Raw genomic sequence first — 19,832 nt, 5'->3', positions numbered from 1 at the left:
CTTATTTTTTATAAAGATATATAGTGCTATGACATTCCCTTTAAGGATTGCTTTAGTTAGCACCTCACACATTTTTATATACCATGTGTTCCTTCTTTCTGTTATTGATTTATAATTTTATTTCATGTGGGGAAAAGCATGACTTTGTATGTCTTGAATCATTTTTAGTGTATTCAAAATTTATGGTGCAAAAGTATGATGTCTATCTTGTTAAATACTCTGTATGTAATTGAATGTATATTCTACATTTGATGAATCAGGTGTTTTGTAAATGCCAGTCATGAACTATTGTGCAGATGAGGCAACCAGTGAATTTATTCTATTTCCTGCCTTTTGGGGTATTTCCTTGTAATTTTTATAATGTCTGGACAGGTAACATACACTGCTGTGCTAATCCCTAATCTTAATTTTTGTTTCAGTCTTAATGGCCATCAGCAAGACTGTTACCACTGTTGTTTTTGTCAGTTTTCCTTTAGTTAAAGTCAATCCTTGTAGAAGTTTTTCAAACATAGTTTATGGGAACAGTAGTGTCTCTATTGTTATTGTGTTTGTGACCTTTTTACTTAAACAGGTTGAATGTGCATAAAGTCATTGTATTTGACTTCCTTTTCTTGAGGATCTTAGTAGAACTAACAGGCAGTTTCTCTGTTATTCGGAATTAAATGATCAAAACTACAAGGCCAGTCCAGTATTTTTCATTATAAATGATTTAATCTATTTGCCTGGCCACTCAAAGATTATTCTTTATTTCTAAAATTCAAAAACTAGATTTTATCTCCTAGTGTTTTTTTTCCCAAGGATGCATGTCCCTGGTATGCTATGGGCCAACTCAACATGTACATCCAATTTTTATTTCAGTATACTTTTTGAATACAGAATTACATTTTTAATTTGTTATATGTTCTTACATTGAAATATATGTCTTTAAGTTTACTTTGAACAACCAACTAATTGGGATGGTAAAGAGAAAAATAATGTGGAATCTCAGCATGATAACTTCAGTGGAATTCCATTTTCAGAAAATAACTATTATCATCAAATACAAAATCTTGTTTAGTTTTTAAAAGAGAAGCAGAAAAATTTATTACTATTTATGCAGATTAGACAAAAGAAGCAAAAGTTAAGATACTCAAAATGTTTAAAAGTTAGCTTCTTCTCATTGGTGCTTAGTCACTGTGTATTACTATTTCTCTTTCCTCATTTTTTATTGATGCATCTTAGTTGTAGATTGTGATGGAATTTGTTGTAACATATTTGTTCTTGCACAAGATATAACAATATAATTTGGCCAGTTATCACTACCCAGCTCCTCATACCTCTCACAGCCTTGTCCCTTTCCTCTATTGTCTCCCCCTTGATTTTTATTGATCCCCTTCCCTATCTCTTTTCTTTTTTCTTTTTTATTCTAGCACCCACAGATGAGAGAAAATATACAACCTTGGACCTTTTGAATTTGGCTTATTTTGCTTAACCTAATGGTCTTAATTCCATCTATTTTTTCTTGCAAATTATACATTTTATTCTTCTAAAGAATGGCTGAATTTATCTCCTCTGTGAACACATACCACATTTTCTTTATCCATTTACCTGTTGATGAACAGCCAGCTGACTCCATAGTTTGGCTATTATGAATTGTGCTGCCTATAAATGTGGGTATACATGGATCATATATTAAAGCTTTAATGACTTTAATTCTTTGAGAAAAAAGTACTGATGATAATTGTTCAACTGGGTCATACAGTGTTTCCATGCCTAGATTTTGTGGCCCCATCATATTGATTTCCATAGTGGTTGTACTAATCTGCAATCCTACCAACAATGTAAAAGTTTCTTCTTTTCTCGACATCATCTCCAGCATTTGTTATCATTTGTATTTTGATTTTTTGTTCTTGTTGGGTGTTTTTTTGTTTTTTATTTTGTTTTTGGAATTGAATCCAAGGGCACATACCACTGAGGCTGTAACCCCAATCACTTTTATATTTTGAGGTGGGGTTTCAATAAATCAGTGAGGCTGACCAAGAACTTGTGAATTCCTTGTCTCAGTCTCAGGATTCAGTTGGGTTACAAGCATTCTATACTGTACCGGCCCATGACTGCCATGAGATCAAGTCTCAGTGTAGTTTTGTAGTGCATTCCCTAGTTTTTAAAGGTGTTCAAAAAAATTTTTAATGCCATTTAGCCATTTGTACTTCTTCTTTTGAGAAGTATCTATTTACCTATTAGGGGGTTATTTGGGGTTATTTGTTAGGTTTTTGGAGTTCTTATTTTAGCTATTAACACTATTTTAGGAGAACAGCAGTGATTCTCTCTCAGGTGTGTACTTTTTCTCATTACATTCCTAATTATTGCCTTTGCTGATCAGAAGCTTTTTAATTTGATATTGTCCCATGTATTAACTCTTTTTACTATTTCCTAGGGCTTTTTGGGTTCTATTGAGAAAGTTATTGACTGTGTCTAAAAGCTGGAGTGATGACCCTGTATTTTCTTCTAGGAGTTGCAGTTTCTGGTCTAATTCTTAGGATTTTGATTCATTTTGAGTTGGTTTTTGGCAGGGTGAGGCATAAGGGTCTAGTTTTATTCTTCCCATCACCAAGTGCTAAAAAGGTTATCTTTTTCTAATATATGTTTTGTACCTTTTGAAGTATCATATGACTGTGGGTTTGTCTCTGTGTCTTCTATTCTGTACCATTGATCTATGTCTCTTTTTATGCCAATACAATGCAGTTTTTGTTACTGTAGTTCTGTAGTACAATTTGAAGTAATTTATTGTGATGCCTAAAGCATTGCTTGGTTGGCTAAGCATTGCTTTACCTATTCTGGTTCTTCTATTCTTTCAAATGAATTCTGGGATTTTTTTTAGTTCTATGAGTAATGTTATTGGTATTTTGATGGGGGTTGTATTGAACCTATATTCTGTTTGTTGGAGTAAGATCATTTTAATAATATTTTGTCTATCCATGAACATGGGAGGTCTTTTCATCTTCTGGGCTCTTCAATTTTTTAAATATTCCATACTTTTCATTGTAGAGGTTAGATTTGTTCCTAGGTTGGTCAGTTGGTGGTTTATTTTGTTGTTGTTTTTTGTTTTAAAGTCTATTGTGAGTGAGATTGTTTTATGATTTTTTTTCTCTGTGGATTCATTGTTGGTATATAGGAAAGCCATTGATTTTTGTATGTTGGATTTGTATCCTGCTAATTTGTTAAATTTGTTTGTTAGCTCTAACAATTTTTCGGTGGAATTTTAGGATTTTCTAATTATTGACACTGTATAATTCTTGAAATATTGTGGATGCTATACACCATTGGTACTTGAGCTTATCAAGCAAATTATAGCCTCAAGGTCTTTAATCTTATTGTATCTCTGCTTAGGCCTCCTTTCTCCTAAACATTGATATCATTTTCTTATTCATACAGTTCATCAAATGGATACATGGGGCTTGGTAAGCGATCGACCCTATCCATTCTAACATTTTAGCAATATTTTCTTGTTTTGTATTTTTGAGCATGTATTTGTATCCTTAATCCATGGGTGATGCAATAAGAGCACTAAAAGAAAGGTTTTGGCCCACAGAGAGAGCGTCGATGGGACTAGATTGTAAAATCTCCCAGAAAGTAGGATGCTAGGGTCCTTTGGTTCACTTCTTTCAACACAAAGTAACTTCTTTATGTATCCTTCTCTGTCTTGGTTTCATTAATTATTCTATGTTTCTTTTTTATTAGAAATGATTCTTCTGATTTTAATTTATATTATGAATATGAAAACAATTATCTTCATTATAAATATCTTGTAATTCAGATGACATATCAAAAACACATGGCTTCATGTATAACGTTTTCTTCAAGGTCAGGTAATATTTTAGAGATCAATAAAGTCTAAGAATAATATTGCCCTTATTTTATGTGATTTGCTAGTGGTCAGCAAATATAGTACCATTCCTATTTTGAGTAAAGAAAGTTAATAATATTATGTTTTTAAAATTTTATTAATCACAGTTTTTCTTATTTACAGTGTTTATTAGAATAATTTTTTCTCTCTTTTTTTTTTATCATTCCTGTCTCCTGTATCATGTAGCAGAAGCCTGAGTTTTGGTAAAAATTTGAACCTTTGAATCATGATCTGTAATAAATCTCAGCAGTCTTAATTGACTTTTGAGATTCTACCTGTTATCTCTTGGAGAAGATTGATATACCTGAAACAGTATTCACAAACTTAACAGAAATGTATCTTTTGATTCTGTTTCTTTACTCTTGCTGCTTCCTTAGCACTTCAAAAGTGTAACTTATTATGAAAAAAATAAATACCCAACTGCTGTCTTGAAGAGCTGATGTTAGTCAAATAGCAGCTGCCATAATAGTTTTTCCTTGGGTTAAAGAATGTTGCCATGGGGTGGGGTTGTGGCTCAGCAATATAGCATGTTCAGAGAGGTTACCAACTTGCCCATTGTCACATAAGTACACTTTGGTTTTTCTATTCTATGGTTATGCCTCCAATTTAAACATTCTGTTTTTGTTGAACATTTAGATTGTCTCCATTTTTGCTAATGTGCATATAACTTAACATGTTTAGTCATAGATTATTTTACTTTTGGCCAACACATATTTTGCTGTTCTCAATGTCGAAATGCAGTGATCACAATAGTAAATATTTTTGCCTGTATTACTAACCACTAAGTTCTCTGGAGCTTTGAAAATGCACCCAAGCCCTCCATTCCCATCTCCCCTTCAAAATGGATGTAATTTACCAGAGTGTCATCAAAAAGATGCTAGTGAATTTCCTTAGTTAATTGAGAAGATACATTAAAGAAAATACACACTTAATATTTCCTAAGTAATAGTTTTTAATCTTGATTTTTGTATACTATTTTATTCCTGTTGGAATATTGCTTAATTGGCACCAGAATACTTTTTGGCTCAGTTTACAAACCCTGTTGAAGTAAAGTGATGTGCATGAGCCTAACAATAGTTGTACTTGGAAGAACTGACATTGATGCTTTCCTGCATTATAGTTAAATAGATTTAGAGTATAGACTTATTCGATGTTTTTTTACTTTCAATGACTAAATTTTATAAATGTAGAAAGAAAAACTGTACCAATTAATCATTTTCATGTAACTTTCTTCAGCAAGAGGGAAAGAAACCAATGAATGAATGACAGAAAATTATGAAGCATAATGACTGTCCTCTTAAGTTCCAAGGCTTAATTTATGCTGTCAACTTAATGTATGCTATCATCCATTTATAAATATCAAAAAGAAAGTTTATCATACAACAGTTTTTAAAAAATGATCAAACCAAAGAGAAACAAATGGACAGATACTAGAAGGTTCTGAAAATTGAAAGCCCACAAGTATTTGTCACTAAAAACATAAGTGTGACCTAGAGACCAGACATTCATTTCTATGTCTTCTAACATTGGAAAAGAAAATTTAAAAGTAAAGACAACATCTGGCATTTTAACCTACCCTATGTAATAATGTCATAGCAACTGTTATGTCAAAGAAACTTTTTTCTTATATATGTTATTTGGTAAGTTTAATTTGATTTTAATCTTTTATGGTAGTAGATGTCATTATATCCATCTGTGTAGCTCATGTGTATTCTCATACTGACAATAAAACTAGAACATGCCTGGAAAATAAAGCACTATTTTTAATGTACTCATTAGTGGCTAATATGTTCTTAAGCAAGTTTTGCTTAAATTTCATTAATGTAGATGTATTTTTGTATGGTGCTCAGAAAGTTATTGATCTTGAAGCACTTCAGATTTTTACATTAGTGATGCCCAATCTGTGTAACTACTTGTCACAAGTTGGTTCTAAAGATTAAGTTGTTAAAAAATGACAATAATTTTCAATAGGATACTTAAGAAAGTATAGCTGCATATTTGATTATTTTTCTTATCAAAGTTCCTTGGTTCTAGAAGATAAGAATCTTGTAATCCGGTGGATACCCTGTGACAGTAAAGAGATTCATTTTATATTTTCAGGCAACCTGTCTCATTTATATCATCTTGGTCTGAGATACAATAGACTGTCAGCAATACCCAGATCACTAGCAAACTGCAGTGCACTTGAAGACTTAAATTTGGAGAACAATAACATTTTCGCCTTACCAGAGGTAAGAATTGGATGAGAGAAAACATAACTGGATTGAAATAACCTTCAAGATAATTTAGGGAAAACTAACCAATCTTTATAGCTGGGGACATAATTTGGTAACTGAAATTGTTTAAATAACAAGCATCCTATATAGCTACCACTAAAATATAATTAAAAAGAGGAAAGAAAGGATACAGGGAAGCTTTTTTTAATATAAAGAAGGTAAAAATCTAAAGGAAAATTAGTGTGCTATAGTTCCCTGTAGCACTGTGTAAATCATTCTTATGTCATTTTGGGCATTGGCAGTAAAAATATTAAGAAAAAGTTGTATGGCTAGTTTTAAATCTCATCTATCCTTCACAGTTCCTTATAAAAATGTACTGTAGAAAGATGATAAATGGCAAGAACAACCTTGATAGAACATACTACTTGTTATTAAAATAAATGTTAGCTACAACTCTAATGTGACACAAATTATTACCCTTATCAGTGCAGTAATATTAAAAGTATTTAGTATATTAGAATCACCAAAATCTTTCATTTTTAAACATTACTTTTTAATTTTTGAAAAAAAATTTAAATTACTTATCCATGACAGTATTATGCATTTGTGCACTTTTATATACATAGGTAGGTATAATTTATTTTTCTGATTTTCTATGTGACAGACACAGTACTTTTATTTTTATTTATTTATTTTCTGTGGTGCTGAGGTTTGAACCCAGTGCATCACATGTGCCAAGCAAGTGCTCTGTCACTGAGCTACAGACAAAGCCTTGATTTTACATGTTATAGAATCACATTAGTAATACAGACATATATGTACATAAGGCAATAATGTTTGTGTCATCGTTCCTATTTTTCTAACCTTTCCCCTCCCCTATCTTTACTCCCATCTACCTAATCTAAGGTAATCTAAAGTATTTTTTCCTAGTGCCCCTTCTTAGTTTGAATTACCATCAAAATATCAGAGAAAACATTTAGCCTTTGGTGTTTGAGGATTTGCTTATTTTGCTTATAATGATGTTCTAAAGCTCCATGCATTTACTGGAAAATGCCATAATTTCATTTTTCTTTAGGGCTGAGTAATATTCCATTGTACATTTATTAAGCCATTCATATATTGAAAGACACTTAGATTGGTTCCATAGTTTAGCTATTGTGAATTGAACTGCTATAAACATTGACATGGCTGTGTCATTGTAGTATGCTAATTTCAAATCCTTTGAGTATAAACCAAGGAGTTGGATGGCTGGGCCAAATGGTGGTTCTATATCAAGTTTTCTTAGGAATCTCCATCTGCTTTCCATATAGTTTTACCAATTTACAGTCCCACCAGCAATGTATGAGTGTTCCTTTTTCACTATCTCTTTGCCATATCTTCTTGCCTTTATTCTTGATCATTGTCAATCTGCCTGGAGTGAGATGAAATCTTAGAGTAGTTTTGATTTGCTTTTCTATAATTGCTAGAGATATTGAACATTTTGTCATATATTTGTTGATTGTATTTCTTCTGAGAAGTGTCTGTTAAGTACCTTAGACCATTTATTGATTGGGTTATTTTTGTATAAGTTTTTTTGACATTAATGCTTTATTGTATGTGCATGCAGTAAAGATATTCTCCCAATCTGTAGGATCTCTCTTCATATTATTAATTATTTCTTTTGCTGAGAAGACATGTTTTAGTTTGAGTCTATCCCATTTATTGATTCTTGTTTTTACTCCTTGCACTTTTGGGGTCTTGTTAAAGAAGTTAGATCCTTGGTCATCATGGTGAAGAGTAGGGCCTACTTTTTCTTCTAGTAAGCAGAGGGTCTCTTTTCTAATGCCTAAGTTTTTTATCCACTTTGATTTGAGTTCTGTACAGAGGAGGAGAGAGAGGTATAATTTCATTTTGTACAGAGGGAGACAGGTTTAATTTCATTTTGCTACATAAATGTTACTTTTAACTTGGCTTGTGTTGTATATATCAAATAATTTTTATTTATTTTGTGTTGGTAGTAATTGGGTAAATTATAACACTGTTTTAAACTGTGTCTCTCGAAAATGAAAGGGAATTTTACCATAAATGTTTGCTTCTGTTTACTCAAGCATAATATTCTAAAAAAAGAATGGAATGTGGACTTAAGAATTGATAGATTTTTTGCAAATTTTTTTCTTCCCTAATGATTAAAACTGTAGATACACACACACACACACACACACACACACACACACACACAGTAAATTTGTGTATCTGAATTTTCATAAAACAGCTTGGTCAGGGTTGAAAGATGAATTTCAACCAGGCAAAGTGGTGCTTGTTTTTAACTACTCCAGAGACTGAGGCAGGAAGATTGCATGCCTAAGGCCAGCATGGGCAATTTAATGATACCTTATCTCAAAATTTAAAAAAAAAATAATAAAATAAAAAGGGCTGAGGTTTAGCTCAGTGGTAAGAGTGCCCCTGAGTTCAATCTGTAGTATTCGTGGGTGGAGAGGAAATGAGTTTCCCACAATTGCAGTTCTAGTCTAGTTACTCTAGTATTTCTTCTTTACTTTGGAATTAAATAAGGGTTCTTCATTTCCTTATCAGTTCATTAAGACTACTATGACAGGAGCCTACCTATAACAAAAGAGTACTTCTATTGGCAACAGGTTGAATGGGATAAGGAGTAAACCCACAGATATCAGATACAGCTCTGAGAACCAGAATATCTGAGTTTTTGTCTTTGATCATAGTAATTTACACATGATCAAAGTGTATGAGCTTCTTTTGTTTAATGTCACCCCTCTTGCTAATGAATGACTTGTATACATAAGAGGGTAAGTAATTAGCACATTGACTAGTTGTTTTTGAGATTATATTTGGACGTGGTTTGTGAGCTTAATTAAGAGTGACTGATTTTAATATATATCCATATACATAAGTATAAAGACTGGGTCTATATCAAAATTCAAAAAGTGGAAATTCAATTTAAATATGCGTGTATATATTGCCCCAGTTTTATTGTCAGTGAGGGGAAGCTTATAAAAATATATGTGTGTGTGTGTGTGTGTGCCCGTGCGCGCACATTACCCTATTAAAATTATACGCTGTACTTGGGTTACTTTTGACAAAGTCATACATGCATGTAACTCGATTTTAGTTCGGGCTCCTCCTCTTTACTTCTCATGCCCCTTTTCTCATTTTCCTTCCTATATGATAGTGATTTTCCTTTTGTTCATGTACTTGTTCACTTTTTTGTGGTTCTTTCTACTTTTACATAAAGTTGAAATAGCCTATGTTATGTTTGTGTATGTATATAACATGACTTTAAAATTGCTTTGCATACCCCCTTTCCATTCCCTCCATTCTCCCTCTCAATCTCCTTCTAGTCTAGTGATCTTTCCATTATTTTATGATACCAATCTTCTCTTTCTTCATTTTCTTATTTTGCTTTAGCTTCCTCATATGAGAGAGAAAACATTAGATCCTTTAATTTTTGAGACTGGTATATTTCACTTAGCAAGATTAAATACTCATAAGGAAATGGAACTATAACTTTAAGCACATATGCTCAAGACATGAAGCTAGGAGCTCTACATGTATTATTTTATATTCAGTATCTTCCTAGGATTTGTTGGGAATATTCTTATTGAATAGATAGGGGGAAAAGACAGACAGTTTTATTTTAGTCAAATTTGTTACTGTAAACATTTTTTTGAAAATATGGGAGAGATATTATCTAATAAATTTACCAAAGTTGGCAAAATTGATGAGTAGAAGACCTAAGATAGGAATCTAGATATATGTGACTCTAAAGGAAAGATAAACATCTATGTTTCCCAGTGTGATATAAATAATGCATGGAAGAGGGTTGGGGAGGGAGCTCAGTGGCAGAGCACTTGCCTCCTAGCATGTGTGAGGCATTGGGTTCGATCCTAAGTACCAAATAAAAATAAAATAAATAAAATAAAGACATTCTATACATTTACAACTACAAATTTTTAAAAAAAAATGTGTTGAAGAGAAGTCTTCTTGTACTCTTAGTATAATCAAATATTAATATTTTGTCATAGAAGAATATCAGTTCAGCAGTTTAAGTCAGTTTTAAGAATAACATTTTTGCAATGAATCTCAATAAATTTTTTTTCTGATAAAGCAGACTAAAGACATTTTCTTGAAATGTCATGTAAGGTTTCCTTAAGCACTGTTCTTCTGCTCACATTTTGTCTGTGTGCAAAAATAGATGCTAAGGATAGATTTTAATGTTTAGTTTGAAAATCAAATATTTATTAAATAGATTATTCACTTTCAATTCTATAGTTATTTTCTTCCTTCCTTTTATATTGCCATAACTGACATCTCAGGTACCAAGCCTTCATGGAGGACAGACAGCTGAATTTTGAATGGTATTTTAAACCCACATACTCTCAGTGGGCTTTGTTTCCTTTTGCTTATATTTTTATTTAATCTAGATTGGATTTTTTCCTGTTCTGAATTCTTATTTCTTTTTTGATATTTCAAAATTTCATTGCAGTCTATTTTCTCTATTTCTAGTTATTCTAGTATTTCTTCTTTACTTTGGAATTAAATACGGATTCTAAAATTCTAGCAGTTATTATATGTTAGGTATGGTAAAACTGTTTGTGTATTTTGTCTCCATTACCTTCACTACAACCAATAAAGTAAGGCATTATCATTTCAAAAGTGGATAAACCAAGTATTACTACATCAGTTTACCCAAACAGGAATATTGGGGCCCACCTGCAATCTCAGCTACTCAGAAGGCTGAAGTAGAATCACAAGTTCAAGGCTAGCCTAGGCAATTTAGTAAAACTCTAAGATAATTTCAAAGAAAAATTCCAAGGATATAGCTCATAGGTGGAGGAACCCTGGGTTCAATCCCCAGCACCAGAAAGAAAGAGAGAAAAGAAGAAAGAAAAATAGTTTGCTCCAAATCACAAGCTATTAAATGATAAGGCAAGATTGATTCAAAACTATTTGAATAACCAATAACAAACAGTGTTTCTTAAATATTGGTATGCAAGTCAACAGAGAAGTTTGTTGTAATGCATATTAATTCTGTGAGAGTCAGCCCAGAGTCGCCATTTCTAATAGCCTTTCAGGAGCTACTAATGTTGCTCTTCCTTGATACAGCCTAAATAATGAGCACCAATTCTGTGTAATTTTTTACTGATGATATGCCAATTGTGCATTATTTTCTAAGTGCTTCCTATTTGTGCTTTATATCTCTAAAAATGTTTAATGTTCTTAAAGGCAGATATTTATTTATATTTACACACTTAGCAGTTTCTTTATGTAGTGGGAAACTAAAGTAGGGACATATTAGTTTATGTGTTTAGTAAATACTTGCTTAATAGGTACTTATATTCCTTCAAATTTTACCATATAAAAGGAATGTGTTATACTATATCAAGAAGTATAATCAGCTTCTGAATTTAGTATTCCTAAATAACCACTAAATTATTAAATAATGATTTATACTGTGACAGGGAGTTATGTTAATTTTTTACTATTTATTTTTATTTATTTATTTTTACATGCTGCTGAGGATCAAATTCAGGGTTTCACTTGTGCAAGGCAAGTATTCTACTACTGAGCTACAACGCCAGCTTAATCTTAATACTAATTTAGATAGTTATATAACTAAAACCTATATAGGATTTGTTACAGTAAGTGGCATAGCACTCTCAAACTAGTCACCTTGAGATCCTTCTCAGTCACCAATTTGTAATTTATGTTATACAGTGATTTAAATAAACTAAAGCCAAACAATTCAAAAAAAAGGGAAAAAATTCCTGTTTTCTTGTGAAATCTGAAAAATCTGAGTGCACTGTCTTCCACGAGGCAAGTCAATAGCTTCCTGGAATTGAGTATTGATTATCTGGAGGAAGTATCACAGAATCAGCCTAACCTATTTCTGTAGATCCTTACTTGCAAGGCCTTGAGGTATTTGTGTTTGGAATTTGCTGTTCTATTCAAATGAAGTTTTTTTTTTTAGTTCTAATTTAGATTTATGCTTGTTTTTTTTTTAACAGAGCCTTTTATGCAGTCTTGTGAAACTGAACAGTTTGAACTTGGTTAGAAATTACTTCCAGTCATATCCAGTGGGTGGTCCAGCTCAGTTTTTCACCATCTGTTCCCTCAACATGGAATATAATTAAATCAATAAAATCCCATATGGAATTTTCTCTAGAGCAAAACCATTAAGGGAACTCAATATGAAGGTAAACTTTTTGTATCAGGAGGGAAAGGAGGAATTACTAATGCATTGATATTCTATTGTCTCTAAAGATGTGGGTTATGTGTCATTTTACTTTGTTGATGAAGTCTACTTAGGGGAGATTATATATATATATATATATATATATATATATATATATATATATATATATATATATATATATATAGAGAGAGAGAGAGAGAGAGAGAGAGAGAGAGAGAGAGAGAGAGAGAGCTGATAATCAAACTCAGTGACACACATATGCTAGGCAAGCACTCTACAACTGAGTTACAACCCCAGCCCCTTGGGGGCAGTTTTTATCACATAAAAAGTGTTTTATAATTGTGTATAATACCATAGGAATTTGCCCTGAAGAATTAATAATGAGGATTTATTAAAGTATATTTGTAGGTATGTTTATTGCAGAACAGTTTTAAAGGTACCAGATTATTATTAAACTTAGGGATTTACATTTTTAAAGTGGAATACTGCAGAGTCACCAAAATTGATGCTCAGATATAGAATATTAAATACCAGTTACAATATTCTTAGTTTATTAAGAATTAGGAGGTAACAGCATATAAAAATTCTTTTCATACATACAGTTTAAAGCTGTTTGGAATATGATTAAATATAGTAAATACATAGGTATTTATGTGTCCATATATAGTCAGTATTTTCTAAAATGTATCTCTTTAAAGACCACCCATAAGTAATTCTGATCTCCAGTTCTTTTTATTTTTTATCTCTATGCTGTCCAGTGAAAGTGAAAGGATCTTACTTTTGTAATAGTTTATTGTGAAAGAGGTGAAGAAATGATGATTTATCTAGTCCAATGATTTAATTTTTAGTAAACTTTCTACACAGAGAAAACAGTCTATTTGGCCATACAGCTATTTCTTGGCTGAGGCAGGAATTCAGCTTCCTAGATTTTTTGAATCAAGGTAAAAGGTTCTTTATATTATATCATTCAATATCTTTTTGTCTTTGATGAGCCAGTCACACAATTATTGTTCTTTATAATTTAAATTTACAATTTCTTGACTCTGTCTATACTTTGTCATAAATATAGTAAGTATCTTTTATGATAATTTGGAAGCACATAATTACTGAAGTAGTATAAATTTGAAATCCTATTGCAAACAAAATCTTTAATATAGTTACATAATTAATATATGCAGTAACAGTAATGTAGTGGTAAATAACATTAATTCTGTATATTCATTTTATAGTAATAGATTTAGAACATAGTGGTCCCAATATTAATTAGTTTTTGTATTTGAATATACACTATATGAATTTGACATTATTACAGTACGTTAGCTTGGAAAGGATTGTTGTTTTTAGTAAAACAACAAAACACTTTATAGCACTTTTCCTAAATTTCTATTCAGACTTGATAAAGGTTACACAAAACTTTCTCTTGAAAAAAATCAAAATGATGGTTGTTGTATTCTTCCTCATATAAGCACCTATAGTAAATATTTCTTAATGAAAATACTTTATCATACTGTACCTATTGGTAGTCTGGGCACAAATAGATAATGTTAAATATTTTTAATAAATAATAAATTTCAATTTATAAAATATAAACTGGATTTTTAAATATATATACACTGATTGGGATTTCTTATATTGATGATTTTGTGTAAAACGACACAAGGATCCATGAGTGTTGCAGAAAAAATTAGAAATATACACTAACAAAAGAACATAAAAGATGGGACTGAGTTTGTGTCCCAGAGTTAGAGTGCTTGCCTAATGTGGGAGGCACTGGGTTTGGTTCTCAGCACCACATATAAATAATTTAAATAACAAAGGTCCACTAACAACTACAATATTTTTTTTAAATCATGTAAAAGAAATCCGTGACCAGTTGGTTAACATATTGGCACATTGATACCAAACTACGACAAGGGGGATATCACCCTCTTCCATTAACATTATAATAGTTTATTTAGGGTTTAATTTGATGGGCATTGTAGCACACACCTGTAATTCTAGCAGGTTGGGGGGACTGATATAGGAATATTGAACATCTTACTGAGGCCCTAAGCAATGCATTGAGATCTGTCTCTAAATAAAATTCTAAAAAATAGCTGGGGATGTGGATTAGTAGTTAAATGCCCCTGGATTCAATCCAAAATATTAAAAAAATTAACATGTAAGAGCAGGAAAGGGGTAATTTAAAATGCTTAATTAATATCATAGCACTCCATTATGTTTTTATTATTTAGTGATGAATGTATTCTGTCTTCCTCTTTTTTTTTGGCGGGGGGGTATGACCTAGGGATCAAACCAAGGGGCTTGTGCATGGGAGGCAAGCAGTCTACCAACTGAGCTATATCCCCATCTTTTTCCTCTTTTTTTTTTCTGCTCAGCATCTCTTCTATTCCTGAGCTCACCTGGGTTTCCTTTTCCGCCATGTATCTTCTTTCATGGTGTTCATATCTCAATTTGAACAGTCACATTTTCTCCAATGGTTCCTAAACATTATTGTGAAATAAAACATCAAATTTATGACTATTATCTTTGAACTCTGAAGTTGTTTCTCTGTGTAGTATTTTTATATTTCCATTACTCATATTCACATAGGAAATAAACTTCCTTTTTAACTTCAAAGCAAAAGCTCGGTACTATGCAAAAATCTTGGAAAATCGATGATTTTGTTGCTGGTCTGTATGTTTATTCCAGTTGTTTCCAGCATCTAACTCTTCTCATCCTCTTTTTTTTCTTTAAAAATTCATTCACATGAATAGATATCCATCTTATTTTCACCTTCTTAGTAAGGGATAACCACTTTTGCCTGAGTCCCTAAAGTTTTCATCTTTTTGATGAGTAAAGCTTACTAATAGTACTTCAACTTTTTAAAAATTTTCCTATATCATGTTTTTTAAAATCTTGTTTATTTAATTTGCTAAGATGAAATAGTATTGTGTGATTGAAAGCATGGGTGAAATAAGAAGATATAAAATTAGCTAGAAGTCTCTGAACACCTTTCTTCTTAGTGCTTGTTTCAAAACCTCATTGCATTACCGACTCCTACTCCTATGGTAGTTTATAATTTATTACAAAACAAGGGCATCTTTCTCCCTCCCCCAATTTTATTTTTTTAGAATGCTTGAATTGTAGTAAATAACCTAAATTATAAATACTGTGGATTGTCAGTTGTGACCTTCCTTATGTGATTGTTTACAACAGGTGGTTTCATAGACATTTGCAACTTTTCAGTATCAGATAGATTAACTAACTATATGATTGATATTCATGGAAAAATAATGATTTTAATTTTTATCATTTAGTTATAGTCAAATTTTTATTTTAATTTTGACATTAAAAGATTATTTCCAATAATTCTACTGGGTTTGAAATTTTTTAGAGTACTAAATTAAATTTTTTATGTAATTTAATTGAATGTTACCTATCCTAATACTCACTGTTAGAAAAATTATCATTGCTTATAAATTTTTAAGACACACAATTGTCATATATATGGCTGATATAAAAATGAAAAGGTGGGTACAACAGAAAGAAGAATGCTGCACTTTGGACAGCTATTTCTTTTGTTTTCCATTAGCATTTGAAAAATGTCTCTTTCATGCAGTGTTCATTAAGATTTTAATTTTGCAGTTTGATCCTTTTTTAAGTGACATGCAATTAATTAAGGTTTAATGTGTCATCTATTTTCTACAATGACATTTTTACTGCCCCCTTTTCATTTTAGGCAGTTTATAAATTGTACTCTAACTAATGAGTTCTCCTGATTTCTGGTTCCAAATAATTACCACTCTTGTAAGATGGCTATTCTTTAATGTGTCACAGTATTAAGACTATTAGCAGGTGAGCTCAAGTGAGCCAGGTCTGCCTGGCTATGAGGCCACTGTGAGCTGGCAGGGCAGGGAAGTGGGAGTGCTCCCCCACCTCTCTCAGCTCAGCCCATATTGATCAGCCACAGCATGTCAACACCTGGGTCTGTGTGGGATATAAATGAAGCTGCCTCTGCCAGGCCTGTCTCCAGGGAGCTCACAGACTAGATAATTTCCATAGTTTTTCACATTGCTTTGCTAGTAGAGATATGACTAATGGGACTTGAAATACTGAATGATTTCAAACTGTATGTGGGGCTGAGTTTGGACCAAGATTAACAGCAACTTTGTAATAATTTCTGCATTGCCAAGTTGAAATTTATGCATATTTCACCAGGATGATTTGGAGTTTAATGTTGGAATGTTTGTATGTGTGGGGGGGTTAGTGGGTAGAATGGAGAGACATTCAGGTAGACATTGGGGATGCATTATTAAAGATTTTCTAGACAATCAGAACTGATAGGGTGCATAAATTAAGAGATTTGTTTTAAGGAATTGGCTCATGAAGTTGTGGGGGTTGGGAAGTCTAAAATTTGTAGGCTAGGCCCACAGGTAGAAGTTAATACTGAAGTCTAGAGGCAGAACTTTTCCTTTTATTCCATGTTTTTTTGTTGGTGCATTATAATTTTTTTATGTTTTATTTATTCTACTTAGATCAGCACCCACTAATCTGAGAATATGTTCTGCCTTTGGTTTTAAGGGACTGGCTTACTTTATATAGCATGATATTCTCCAGCTCTATCCATTTATGTGCAAATGCCATAATTTTATTCTTTTTAATGCTGAGAAATAGTCCATTGTGTATACATGCCAGTCTCTTTATCCATCCATCTACTGATGGGGATCTAGGTTGGTTCCACTGAAAAGCTATTGTGAATTGAGCTGCTATAAACATTGATGTGGCTGCATCACTGTAGTATGGTGTATTATAATTATATATAATGATGGGATTTGCTGTTGCATATTCATATATGAATGCAACAAGAACTTTTTCTTCTCTAGGAAATTTGAGTCTTTGCTCTTAAGGCAGTCAATGATTGGATGAAGCCTAGCCACTTCTTTGGGGTTGATCTCCTTGACTTAAAGTTAACTGATTAGAAGGTGTTAGCCAAAGCTACAAGATCCCTTCAGGCTACACCTAGATTAGTGTTTGATTAAAGCACTGGATGTTCTAGTGTAGCCAAGCTGACACAGAATACTGACCATCACATCTGCCCTGCTGGGTGGTTGTTAGCACACAGAGCTGAGTGCAGGGGACCCAAGGCGCTCCCTGGAGCTCTCTACTCCATGGAGCTTGCCAGCTTTGCAGCCCAGGCAAGCCCCCAGCCACTGTGACCATCATTCATTCTGTAATGAATCTTTGTTATAGGCATGCCACCCACCTGCCAGGATTAGATGTGTTGCAGAATAAAAATGCATAAGATATGGCCTCTGTTTTGGAATAGCCCACTGTCTGGTCTATAGGAATATGGGCTGCAGTCCCCCAGCCAGTTAACTACCCAGTGGGAGAGGTGAAGGACCACCATTTCCCACAAAAGAGGACCAACCCTCCAAGTGATAGGACAGAAGAGATGGTTCCGAGTGCCTTGCAAGTGACTGTTACCGTTAGCAATTAGAGCACTAAAGCTGCATCATCAAGTGATCTCAATACATTTTTGTTGTCTAGTCATGTCTCCATTGGCAGAGAGCTATGGAATCTTCTTTCTTTCTTTTGGGTACCAGGGATTGAACTCAGAGGCACTCAACCACTGAGCCACATCCCCAGCCCTATTGTGTATTTTATTTAGAGACAGGGGCTCACTGTCTTGCTTAGTGCCTTGCTATTGCTGAAGCTGGCTTTGAACTTGCAATCAATCCTCCTGCCTCAACCTCTCGAGCTGCTGAGATTACAGGAGTGAGCCACTGTGCTCCGCTGGAATCTTATTTCTTAAAAAAAAATAATGATTTAGACAAATTTTTATTTAGAAAAGACAAAAACATCAAATGATGCATGAGAAACCTTTTCTTGTTGCAGTGGTAAATGCAGTAGGTGACTGTCACATGCAGGTGGCAGTGGGCCAGGATAGAGCTTGTTATTAGGTTTTGGAAAGTTAACCTTTGTTCCATTCTTTGAGTTGCTGCTGCAGCCATCCATTTGTGCTTCTTGTTTTTCAGGGGCAGATGTACACGCCGGAGAAAGCCGACGTGGGATGTCACCCCAGGAGTGGGCTGCTTACACAGGCAGGGTGGAGGTAGTCCAACTCATGCAGAGGCTGCTGGAGCGACCCTGCCCTGAACAGTTTGGGGAGAACTACAGGCCAGAGCTGCCGCTGAGCCCGGAGGCAGTTCTGAAGCCTGCAGCCTCCAAAAACTGCTTGCAGAGGCTCACTGAATTCGTGCAGTCTGCGCTGACCTCGGGCTCAGGCCAGGACCTGGAGGATGGGGGGTGTCCTTGACCATATAGTCAGGATGACCACAAGCCTTTATAGTCCTGCTGGGGCCATCATCTGCCGAACTGTGTGTCCTGAGGACCCTCCCAGTGTTGGAAACAGGCGGCTGGCAGTGCAGGAAATTCTGGCATCTAAGGGGGACTAGGACACCCTTGCCCAAGAGAGGGACAAGGCAGAAGGCACTGAACAGCAATTTCAGACTTCTGAGGTAGGGGGCTCCAGAGAGGAGGCTCTGAGACTCAGTCCCCCATTTCCCTACCTGCCAGGGGCCCAGGGTTCAGCCTCTGCCAGGCAGAAGCAGAGCCTCCTGCCCCTGCAGCTCCTGTGCCTGAGCAGTGTGCAACCGGGTATGGTGGTCCCCAGGTTCCGCATCAGCAAGGCGCCTGCGCCCACCTTCCAGCCAGAGCGCATAGGCCGCAAGGGCAGAGCTAAGGACAGCACCCACCTGCAGATCCCCAAGTGGCAGTACAAGGAGGCCAAGGAAGAAAAGCAGGCAGAAGAGGCCCAGAGGAAGTGCCAGTAGGAAGCGCAGAAGGAAAAGCACCACGCTGGAGGAAAAGGACTGTGAAGGGGTCTATGGGTGGAGGGCCTGTGTCGAGCTAGCGCTGCAGGGCGGGGGTGGGGGCGGGGGCGGGGTTGGGGGTGGGGGTGGGGGGTGGGGCAGAGCCCCAGCGGGGAGGAGGGGGATGGGGGCATGACCATGGAGGAGGTGGAGAGGCACAGGGGAGGCTGCCCCCTGGCTGGGTCCTCAGAGGTGCGCTCCAGGCTCCTGCAGTGCGCTCATACCGCGCTCACAGCCGCCTTCTGGGATCCCAGGAAGTGGTCAAGTGTTCCTAAGAGGGAGCTGGGAACAGCGCGTATTGATTTCCCTAACCCTCCTTCCCCTAGCAATCAATACACCTAGCGGGCAATACACCTAATGTTTCCCTTTAGAGAACCTCAATTAAGAATTTTTAAAAACCAATTTATCAAAGGGCGGGGTTCTATTGCATAATTTTGTACTTTTAATCATTATTTACCAATCTGCAGAACTTTACAGGTGATGGGGATGTTTGTATTTAAGGCAGTTTCAATATATGAGTCTGAAGACACCTGGTTTAAATTACTGTATCTAGCAATAAATATTTGTGAGAGCTGTATGAGTTCACACAGTTCACGGGATTCTCCTTTTTGCCATTGGCTCTGGCTTTTGCCTTTCCATCTCATTGTGGGTGCGCTTTGGTGTAGATT

The 19,832-nt window shown here is 34.6% G+C and overlaps 2 pseudogenes; both read left to right on the top strand.

The window, feature by feature from the left end:
• LOC144373711 (uncharacterized) overlaps positions 1-14,706 on the top strand; it is a 54,048-nt pseudogene extending 39,342 nt beyond the window's left edge.
• A 239-nt stretch (positions 14,707-14,945) lies between these two features.
• On the top strand, positions 14,946-19,212 carry LOC144373710 (ankyrin repeat domain-containing protein 33B pseudogene; annotated as a pseudogene).
• Positions 19,213-19,832: the final 620 nt, after the last annotated feature.

This window comes from Ictidomys tridecemlineatus, unplaced genomic scaffold (assembly GCF_052094955.1).
Source record: "Ictidomys tridecemlineatus isolate mIctTri1 unplaced genomic scaffold, mIctTri1.hap1 Scaffold_46, whole genome shotgun sequence".
In the NCBI taxonomy this organism is placed as follows: domain Eukaryota; kingdom Metazoa; phylum Chordata; class Mammalia; order Rodentia; family Sciuridae; genus Ictidomys; species Ictidomys tridecemlineatus.
Note: the sequence above shows the minus strand (reverse complement) of the source record. Positions and strands in the feature narration are given on the sequence as shown.